Raw genomic sequence first — 10,000 nt, 5'->3', positions numbered from 1 at the left:
TTCAAAGTATAGGGTTGACCTGGTGGCCGAAAAGCAAACCGGCCACCAGGTCAACCCGTTCAAAGTATAGGGTTGACCTGGTGGCCGAAAAGCAAACCGGCCACCAGGTCAACCCGTTCAAAGTATAGGGTTGACCTGGTGGCCGAAAAGCAAAGCGGCCACCAGGTAAACCCGTTCAAAGTATAGGGTTGACCTGGTGGCCGAAAAGCAAAGCGGCCACCAGGTCAACCCGTTCAAAGTATAGGGTTGACCTGGTGGCCGAAAAGCAAACCGGCCACCAGGTCAACCCATTGAAAGTATAGGGTTGACCTGGTGGCCGAAAAGCAAAGCGGCCACCAGGTAAACCCGTTCAAAGTATAGGGTTGACCTGGTGGCCGAAAAGCAAAGCGGCCACCAGGTCAACCCGTTCAAAGTATAGGGTTGACCTGGTGGCCGAAAAGCAAACCGGCCACCAGGTCAACCCATTGAAAGTATAGGGTTGACCTGGTGGCCGGACGGGAAGGAAGCCCCGAGCCCCGGGGCAGGGGGACCCGGGTGGAGTGGGGTCCGTCCGGCTCCAGCCCGCGGGGGAGGCTCCGGGTTGACCTGGTGTCCGGACGGGAACGAAGCCCCGACCCCGTGGCAGGGGGACCCGCACGGAGAAGGCGTCCGACCGGCCCCAGCTCGCGCTGCAGGCTCCGGGTTGACCTGGTGACTCCCCTGCCTCGGGTGGCCCCGATCCTTTTTTTCCGTTTTTTTTTTTTTCCGTTTTTTGGCCGGAGAGTGGTCGGGATGCCCCCCCGGCACCCCTTTTGTGGTCGTTGAAAATTTTGTTTCAGACTTCCAGGGGCCCGATCCCTGACCGGGGCGTTTCAGGCTGGCCTGGCGGACTTCTCTGCACAGGCTCCGGATTGACCCGGTGACTCCCCTGCCTCGGGTGGGCCCGATCCTTTTTTCCGTTTTTTTTTTTTTGGGTCCGGAGAGTGGTCTGGATGCCCCCCCAGAACCCCTTTTGGGGTCGGTGAAAAATTTTTTTCAGACTTCCAGGGTCCCGATCCCTGACCACGGCGCCGCAGGCTGGTCTGGGGGACTTGTCTGGCGAGGGCAGGCACAGGGTTGACATGGTGTCCGGACGGGAAGGAAGCCCCGAGCCCCGGGGCACGGGTACCCGGCCTGAGCGGGGTCCGTCCGGCCCCAGCCCGCGGTGCAGGCTCCGGGTTGACCTGGTGTCCAGAAGCCCCGAGCCCCAGGGCAGGGGTACCCGGGCTGATCGGGGTCCGTCCGGCCCCAGCCCTCGGTGCAGGCTCCGGGTTGACCTGGTGACTCCCCTGCCTCGCGTGGCCCCGATCCTTTTTTCCGGTTTTTTTTTTCCTTTTTTGGCCGGAGAGTGGTCGCGATGCCTCCCCCCCGCCACCCCGTTTTGGGTCGGTGGGAAAAAAATCAGACTTCCAGGGACCCGATCCCTGGCCGCGGCGTTTCAGGCTGGCCTGGCGGACTTCTCTGCACAGGCTCCGGGTTGAACCAGTGACTCCCCTGCCTCGGGTGGGCCCGATCCTTTTTTCCGTTTTTTTTTTTTTATTTATTTTTTGGCCGGAGAGTGGTAGGGATGCCTTCCCCGCCACCCCGTTTGGGGTCGGTGAAAAAAAAATTCAGACTTCCAGGGGCCCGATCCCTGGCCGCGGCGTTTCAGGCTGCCCTGGCGGACTTCTCTGCACAGGCTCCGGGTTGAACCAGTGACTCCCCTGCCTCGGGTGGGCCCGATCCTTTTTTCCGTTTTTTTTTTTTTTTTTTTTGGGGTCCGGAGAGTGGTCTGGATGTCCCTCAGATCCCCTTTTGGGGTCGATGAAAATTTTTTAAAAAGACTTCCAGGGTCCCGATCCCTGACCACGGCATCGCAGAGTGGCCTGGGGGGCTTGTCCGGCGGGGGGCAGGCTGCGGCTTGACATGGTGTCCGGACGGGAAGGAAGCCCCGAGCCCGCGGCAGGGGGACCCGGGCGGAGCGGGGTCCGTCCGGCCCCAGCCCGCGGGGGGCAGGCTCCGGGTTGACCTGGTGTCCGGAAGCCCCGAGCCCCGGGGCAGGGGTACCCGGGCGGATCGGGGTCCGTCCGGCCCCAGCCCGCGGTGCAGGCTCCGGGTTGACCTGGTGTCCGGAAGCCCCGAGCCCCGGGGCAGGGGTACCCGGGCTGATCGGGGTCCGTCCGGCCCCAGCCCGCGGTGCAGGCTCCGGGTTGACCTGGTGACTCCCCTGCCTCGGGTGGCCCCGATCCTTTTTTCCGTTTTTTTTTTTTTTTTTCATTTTTTGGCCGGAGAGTGGTAGGGATGCCTTCCCCCGCCACCCCGTTTGGGGTCGTTGAAAAAAAATTTCAGACTTCCAGGGCCCCGATCCCTGGCGGGGCGTTTCAGGCTGGCCGGCGGGACCTCTCGGGCACAGGCGCCGGGTTGACCCGCTGACTCCCCTGCCTCGGGTGGCCCCGATCCTTTTTCCCGTTTTTTTTTTTTTTTTCATTTTTTGGCCGGAGAGTGGTAGGGATGCCTTCCCCCGCCACCCCGTATGGGGTCGGTGAAAAAAAATTTCAGACTTCCAGGGCCCCGATCCCTGGCGGGGCGTTTCAGGCTGGCCGGCGGGACCTCTCGGGCACAGGCGCCGGGTTGACCCGGTGACTCCCCTGCCTCGGGTGGCCCCGATCCTTTTTTCCGTTTTTTTTTTTTTTCATTTTTTGGCCGGAGAGTGGTAGGGATGCCTTCCCCCGCCACCCCGTATGGGGTCGGTGAAAAAAAATTTCAGACTTCCAGGGCCCCGATCCCTGGCGGGGCGTTTCAGGCTGGCCGGCGGGACCTCTCGAGCACAGGCGCCGGGTTGACCCGGTGACTCCCCTGCCTCGGGTGGCCCCGATCCTTTTTTCCGTTTTTTTTTTTTTGGGTCCGGAGAGTGGTCTGGATGCCCCTCAGATCGCCTTTTGGGGTCGGTGAAAATTTTTAAAAAAGACTTCCAGGGTCCCGATCCGTGACCACGGCGTCGCAGGGTGGCCTGGGGGGCTTGTCCGGCGGGGGGCAGGCTGCGGCTTGACATGGTGTCCGGACGGGAAGGAAGCCCCGAGCCCGCGGCAGGGGGACCCGGGCGGAGCGGGGTCCGTCCGGCCCCAGCCCGCGGGGGGCAGGCTCCGGGTTGACCTGGTGTCCGGAAGCCCCGAGCCCCAGGGCAGGGGTACCCGGGCTGACCGGGGTCCGTCCGGCTCCAGCCCGCGGTGCAGGCTCCGGGTTGACCTGGTGTCCGGAAGCCCCGAGCCCCAGGGCAGGGGTACCCGGGCTGATCGGGGTCCGTCCGGCCCCAGCCCGCGGTGCAGGCTCCGGGTTGACCTGGTGTCCGGAAGCCCCGAGCCCCAGGGCAGGGGTAACCGGGCTGATCGGGGTCCGTCCGGCCCCAGCCCGCGGTGCAGGCTCCGGGTTGACCTGGTGACTCCCCTGCCTCGGGTGGCCCCGATCCTTTTTTCCGTTTTTTTTTTTTTTTTTCATTTTTTGGCCGGAGAGTGGTAGGGATGCCTTCCCCCGCCACCCCGTTTGGGGTCGTTGAAAAAAAATTTCAGACTTCCAGGGCCCCGATCCCTGGCGGGGCGTTTCAGGCTGGCCGGCGGGACCTCTCGGGCACAGGCGCCGGGTTGACCCGCTGACTCCCCTGCCTCGGGTGGCCCCGATCCTTTTTCCCGTTTTTTTTTTTTTTTTCATTTTTTGGCCGGAGAGTGGTAGGGATGCCTTCCCCCGCCACCCCGTATGGGGTCGGTGAAAAAAAATTTCAGACTTCCAGGGCCCCGATCCCTGGCGGGGCGTTTCAGGCTGGCCGGCGGGACCTCTCGGGCACAGGCGCCGGGTTGACCCGGTGACTCCCCTGCCTCGGGTGGCCCCGATCCTTTTTCCCGTTTTTTTTTTTTTTTTTCATTTTTTGGCCGGAGAGTGGTAGGGATGCCTTCCCCCGCCACCCCGTATGGGGTCGGTGAAAAAAAATTTCAGACTTCCAGGGCCCCGATCCCTGGCGGGGCGTTTCAGGCTGGCCGGCGGGACCTCTCGGGCACAGGCGCCGGGTTGCCCCGGTGACTCCCCTGCCTCGGGTGGCCCCGATCCTTTTTTCCGTTTTTTTTTTTTTTGGGTCCGGAGAGTGGTCTGGATGCCCCTCAGATCCGCTTTTGGGGTCGGTGAAAATTTTTAAAAAAGACTTCCAGGGTCCCGATCCGTGACCACGGCGTCGCAGGGTGGCCTGGGGGGCTTGTCCGGAGGGGGGCAGGCTGCGGCTTGACATGGTGTCCGGACGGGAAGGAAGCCCCGAGCCCGCGGCAGGGGGACCCGGGCGGAGCGGGGTCCGTCCGGCCCCAGCCCGCGGGGGGCAGGCTCCGGGTTGACCTGGTGTCCGGAAGCCCCGAGCCCCGGGGCAGGGGTACCCGGGCGGATCGGGGTCCGTCCGGCCCCAGCCCGCGGTGCAGGCTCCGGGTTGACCTGGTGTCCGGAAGCCCCGAGCCCCGGGGCAGGGGTACCCGGGCTGATCGGGGTCCGTCCGGCCCCAGCCCGCGGTGCAGGCTCCGGGTTGACCTGGTGACTCCCCTGCCTCGGGTGGCCCCGATCCTTTTTTCCGTTTTTTTTTTTTTTTTTCATTTTTTGGCCGGAGAGTGGTAGGGATGCCTTCCCCCGCCACCCCGTTTGGGGTCGTTGAAAAAAAATTTCAGACTTCCAGGGCCCCGATCCCTGGCGGGGCGTTTCAGGCTGGCCGGCGGGACCTCTCGGGCACAGGCGCCGGGTTGACCCGCTGACTCCCCTGCCTCGGGTGGCCCCGATCCTTTTTCCCGTTTTTTTTTTTTTTTTTTTCATTTTTTGGCCGGAGAGTGGTAGGGATGCCTTCCCCCGCCACCCCGTATGGGGTCGGTGAAAAAAAATTTCAGACTTCCAGGGCCCCGATCCCTGGCGGGGCGTTTCAGGCTGGCCGGCGGGACCTCTCGGGCACAGGCGCCGGGTTGACCCGGTGACTCCCCTGCCTCGGGTGGCCCCGATCCTTTTTTCCGTTTTTTTTTTTTTTCCATTTTTTGGCCGGAGAGTGGTAGGGATGCCTTCCCCCGCCACCCCGTATGGGGTCGGTGAAAAAAAATTTCAGACTTCCAGGGCCCCGATCCCTGGCGGGGCGTTTCAGGCTGGCCGGCGGGACCTCTCGAGCACAGGCGCCGGGTTGACCCGGTGACTCCCCTGCCTCGGGTGGCCCCGATCCTTTTTTCCGTTTTTTTTTTTTTGGGTCCGGAGAGTGGTCTGGATGCCCCTCAGATCGCCTTTTGGGGTCGGTGAAAATTTTTAAAAAAGACTTCCAGGGTCCCGATCCGTGACCACGGCGTCGCAGGGTGGCCTGGGGGGCTTGTCCGGCGGGGGGCAGGCTGCGGCTTGACATGGTGTCCGGACGGGAAGGAAGCCCCGAGCCCGCGGCAGGGGGACCCGGGCGGAGCGGGGTCCGTCCGGCCCCAGCCCGCGGGGGGCAGGCTCCGGGTTGACCTGGTGTCCGGAAGCCCCGAGCCCCAGGGCAGGGGTACCCGGGCTGACCGGGGTCCGTCCGGCTCCAGCCCGCGGTGCAGGCTCCGGGTTGACCTGGTGTCCGGAAGCCCCGAGCCCCAGGGCAGGGGTACCCGGGCTGATCGGGGTCCGTCCGGCCCCAGCCCGCGGTGCAGGCTCCGGGTTGACCTGGTGTCCGGAAGCCCCGAGCCCCAGGGCAGGGGTACCCGGGCTGATCGGGGTCCGTCCGGCCCCAGCCCGCGGTGCAGGCTCCGGGTTGACCTGGTGACTCCCCTGCCTCGGGTGGCCCCGATCCTTTTTTCCGTTTTTTTTTTTTTTTTTCATTTTTTGGCCGGAGAGTGGTAGGGATGCCTTCCCCCGCCACCCCGTTTGGGGTCGTTGAAAAAAAATTTCAGACTTCCAGGGCCCCGATCCCTGGCGGGGCGTTTCAGGCTGGCCGGCGGGACCTCTCGGGCACAGGCGCCGGGTTGACCCGCTGACTCCCCTGCCTCGGGTGGCCCCGATCCTTTTTCCCGTTTTTTTTTTTTTTTTTCATTTTTTGGCCGGAGAGTGGTAGGGATGCCTTCCCCCGCCACCCCGTATGGGGTCGGTGAAAAAAAATTTCAGACTTCCAGGGCCCCGATCCCTGGCGGGGCGTTTCAGGCTGGCCGGCGGGACCTCTCGGGCACAGGCGCCGGGTTGACCCGGTGACTCCCCTGCCTCGGGTGGCCCCGATCCTTTTTCCCGTTTTTTTTTTTTTTTTCATTTTTTGGCCGGAGAGTGGTAGGGATGCCTTCCCCCGCCACCCCGTATGGGGTCGGTGAAAAAAAATTTCAGACTTCCAGGGCCCCGATCCCTGGCGGGGCGTTTCAGGCTGGCCGGCGGGACCTCTCGGGCACAGGCGCCGGGTTGACCCGGTGACTCCCCTGCCTCGGGTGGCCCCGATCCTTTTTTCCGTTTTTTTTTTTTTTTCATTTTTTGGCCGGAGAGTGGTAGGGATGCCTTCCCCCGCCACCCCGTTTGGGGTCGGTGAAAAAAAATTTCAGACTTCCAGGGCCCCGATCCCTGGCGGGGCGTTTCAGGCTGGCCGGCGGGACCTCTCGGGCACAGGCGCCGGGTTGACCCGGTGACTCCCCTGCCTCGGGTGGCCCCGATCCTTTTTTCCGTTTTTTTTTTTTTGGGTCCGGAGAGTGGTCTGGATGCCCCTCAGATCGCCTTTTGGGGTCGCTGAAAATTTTTAAAAAAGACTTCCAGGGTCCCGATCCGTGACCACGGCGTCGCAGGGTGGCCTGGGGGGCTTGTCTGGCGGGGGGCAGGCTCCGGCTTGACATGGTGTCCGGACGGGAAGGAAGCCCCGAGCCCGCGGCAGGGGGACCCGGGCGGAGCGGGGTCCGTCCGGCCCCAGCCCGCGGGGGGAAGGCTCCGGGTTGACCTGGTGTCCGGAAGCCCCGAGCCCCGGGGCAGGGGTACCCGGGCTGATCGGGGTCCGTCCGGCCCCAGCCCGCGGTGCAGGCTCCGGGTTGACCTGGTGTCCGGAAGCCCCGAGCCCCAGGGCAGGGGTACCCGGGCTGATCGGGGTCCGTCCGGCCCCAGCCCGCGGTGCAGGCTCCGGGTTGACCTGGTGACTCCCCTGCCTCGGGTGGCCCCGATCCTTTTTTCCGTTTTTTTTTTTTTTCATTTTTTGGCCGGAGAGTGGTAGGGATGTCTTCCCCCGCCACCCCGTTTGGGGTCGTTGAAAAAAATTTTCAGACTTCCAGGGCCCCGATCCCTGGCGGGGCGTTTCAGGCTGGCCGGCGGGACCTCTCGGGCACAGGCGCCGGGTTGACCCGGTGACTCCCCTGCCTCGGGTGGCCCCGATCCTTTTTTCCGTTTTTTTTTTTTTTTTTTCATTTTTTGGCCGGAGAGTGGTAGGGATGCCTTCCCCCGCCACCCCGTTTGGGGTCGGTGAAAAAAAATTTCAGACTTCCAGGGCCCCGATCCCAGGCGGGGCGTTTCAGGCTGGCCGGCGGGACCTCTCGGGCACAGGCGCCGGGTTGACCCGGTGACTCCCCTGCCTCGGGTGGCCCCGATCCTTTTTTCCGTTTTTTTTTTTTTGGGTCCGGAGAGTGGTCTGGATGCCCCTCAGATCGCCTTTTGGGGTCGCTGAAAATTTTTAAAAAAGACTTCCAGGGTCCCGATCCGTGACCACGGCGTCGCAGGGTGGCCTGGGGGGCTTGTCCGGCGGGGGGCAGGCTGCGGCTTGACATGGTGTCCGGACGGGAAGGAAGCCCCGAGCCCGCGGCAGGGGGACCCGGGCGGAGCGGGGTCCGTCCGGCCCCAGCCCGCGGGGGGCAGGCTCCGGGTTGACCTGGTGTCCGGAAGCCCCGAGCCCCAGGGCAGGGTTACACGGGCTGATCGGGGTCCGTCCGGCTCCAGCCCGCGGTGCAGGCTCCGGGTTGACCTGGTGTCCGGAAGCCCCGAGCCCCAGGGCAGGGGTACCCGGGCTGATCGGGGTCCGTCCGGCCCCAGCCCGCGGTGCAGGCTCCGGGTTGACCTGGTGTCCGGAAGCCCCGAGCCCCAGGGCAGGGGTACCCGGGCTGATCGGGGTCCGTCCGGCCCCAGCCCGCGGTGCAGGCTCCGGGTTGACCTGGTGACTCCCCTGCCTCGGGTGGCCCCGATCCTTTTTTCCGTTTTTTTTTTTTTTTCATTTTTTGGCCGGAGAGTGGTAGGGATGCCTTCCCCCGCCACCCCGTTTGGGGTCGGTGAAAAAAAATTTCAGACTTCCAGGGCCCCGATCCCTGGCGGGGCGTTTCAGGCTGGCCGGCGGGACCTCTCGGGCACAGGCGCCGGGTTGACCCGGTGACTCCCCTGCCTCGGGTGGCCCCGATCCTTTTTTCCGTTTTTTTTTTTTTTTCATTTTTTGGCCGGAGAGTGGTAGGGATGCCTTCCCCCGCCACCCCGTATGGGGTCGGTGAAAAAAAATTTCAGACTTCCAGGGCCCCGATCCCTGGCGGGGCGTTTCAGGCTGGCCGGCGGGACCTCTCGGGCACAGGCGCCGGGTTGACCCGGTGACTCCCCTGCCTCGGGTGGCCCCGATCCTTTTTCCCGTTTTTTTTTTTTTTTTTCATTTTTTGGCCGGAGAGTGGTAGGGATGCCTTCCCCCGCCACCCCGTATGGGGTCGGTGAAAAAAAATTTCAGACTTCCAGGGCCCCGATCCCTGGCGGGGCGTTTCAGGCTGGCCGGCGGGACCTCTCGTGCACAGGCGCCGGGTTGACCCGGTGACTCCCCTGCCTCGGGTGGCCCCGATCCTTTTTTCCGTTTTTTTTTTTTTTTGGGTCCGGAGAGTGGTCTGGATGCCCCTCAGATCCCCTTTTGGGGTCGCTGAAAATTTTTAAAAAAGACTTCCAGGGTCCCGATCCGTGACCACGGCATCGCAGGGTGGCCTGGGGGGCTTGTCCGGCGGGGGGCAGGCTCCGGCTTGACATGGTGTCCGGACGGGAAGGAAGCCCCGAGCCCGCGGCAGGGGGACCCGGGCGGAGCGGGGTCCGTCCGGCCCCAGCCCGCGGGGGGAAGGCTCCGGGTTGACCTGGTGTCCGGAAGCCCCGAGCCCCGGGGCAGGGGTACCCGGGCTGATCGGGGTCCGTCCGGCCCCAGCCCGCGGTGCAGGCTCCGGGTTGACCTGGTGTCCGGAAGCCCCGAGCCCCAGGGCAGGGGTACCCGGGCTGATCGGGGTCCGTCCGGCCCCAGCCCGCGGTGCAGGCTCCGGGTTGACCTGGTGTCCGGAAGCCCCGAGCCCCAGGGCAGGGGTACCCGGGCTGATCGGGGTCCGTCCGGCCCCAGCCCGCGGTGCAGGCTCCGGGTTGACCTGGTGACTCCCCTGCCTCGGGTGGCCCCGATCCTTTTTTCCGTTTTTTTTTTTTTTTCATTTTTTGGCCGGAGAGTGGTAGGGATGCCTTCCCCCGCCACCCCGTTTGGGGTCGGTGAAAAAAAATTTCAGACTTCCAGGGCCCCGATCCCTGGCGGGGCGTTTCAGGCTGGCCGGCGGGACCTCTCGGGCACAGGCGCCGGGTTGACCCGGTGACTCCCCTGCCTCGGGTGGCCCCGATCCTTTTTTCCGTTTTTTTTTTTTTTCATTTTTTGGCCGGAGAGTGGTAGGGATGCCTTCCCCCGCCACCCCGTATGGGGTCGGTGAAAAAAAATTTCAGACTTCCAGGGCCCGATCCCTGGCGGGGCGTTTCAGGCTGGCCGGCGGGACCTCTCGTGCACAGGCGCCGGGTTGACCCGGTGACTCCCCTGCCTCGGGTGGGCCCGATCCTTTTTTCCGAGGTTTTTTTCCATTTCGGCCGGAGAGTGCTCTGGATGCCCCCCCAGCACCCCTTTGGCGGTCGGTGAAATTTTTTTTTTTAGACCTCCAGGGGCCCGATCCCTGGCCGCGGCGTCGCAGGCTGGCCTGGAGGAGCTCTCCTGCGGGGACAGGGTCCGGGTTGACCCGGTGACTCCCCTGCCTCGGGTGGGCCCGATCCT

The sequence above is a fragment of the Lepidochelys kempii genome, unplaced genomic scaffold (assembly GCF_965140265.1).
Source record: "Lepidochelys kempii isolate rLepKem1 unplaced genomic scaffold, rLepKem1.hap2 scaffold_68, whole genome shotgun sequence".
Lineage (NCBI taxonomy): Eukaryota > Metazoa > Chordata > Testudines > Cheloniidae > Lepidochelys > Lepidochelys kempii.
This window is presented reverse-complemented; position numbering follows the sequence as displayed.